Genomic DNA, 862 nt, shown 5'->3' with positions numbered 1-862 from the left:
GGTCCTCAGCTAGGGGTGCATGACAGAGTCACCTGCTGTACTTGTTATAATTCTTCTGGTTGCCAGAGATAGAACACCTAACCCAAAGTGACCTATAATTAATACTACTAATAATAGCAAATAAATAAATAATAGGATTTTTCCCCTATCATCTAATAGTTCAGGAATATATCTTGCTTCAGTTACCACTTGGTCCATCCAGTTCTATAGGTATCTACTTTTACTTTAATATACAATATTGGTTTAAAAAATCTTCACAGCATTTCCAGATTTGGATTCTGTACCCTTGGACAAACCTCTCCTGTCTGGCACTCAGCTTTCTTTGCAAAAATAAGGAAAGTGGACAAGGTGATCTCATTTGGAAACTGAAATCATCACATTTTACCTCAAGTATAGAGTCAAAGAGTGTTTTTGCCTTGGGTTTGAATACAGCAGGATCTCAGTACCTACCTTCTATAAATTCAATACCTCTCTCACCAGGGAGAAGAGTTTGGTATATTACTTTTCTCTAATTAAGACTTAGCCATTCAAAAGGGAATATCTGTTTCTAGCACACACCCTAAAAATAGTGATAACTGCCATTTGCACAGCAATTGACAGTTTTCAAGCTGTGTCACAAATTTGATTTTTGAAAAGACCCTATAACAAAGCCCAGTGCCCAAGTGAAATTAGGTGTATTAATTTACTGCAGCAAGGGTATCTGCATACTACGGAGAGCCATGGGAGTGGCTGGTGAAAGGGAGCTAAACGGTCTTGTGCTAGGTCACTTGAGGGAAGGCTTAAGGATTCTGAGTTGAGTACTCTCAGGAAGTGGGAACAATCTCATGGGTGAGTATCTTAATAATTTTTACCTAGGAGGCAG

The sequence above is a fragment of the Galeopterus variegatus genome, unplaced genomic scaffold (assembly GCF_000696425.1).
Source record: "Galeopterus variegatus unplaced genomic scaffold, G_variegatus-3.0.2 Scaffold23739, whole genome shotgun sequence".
In the NCBI taxonomy this organism is placed as follows: domain Eukaryota; kingdom Metazoa; phylum Chordata; class Mammalia; order Dermoptera; family Cynocephalidae; genus Galeopterus; species Galeopterus variegatus.
This window is presented reverse-complemented; position numbering follows the sequence as displayed.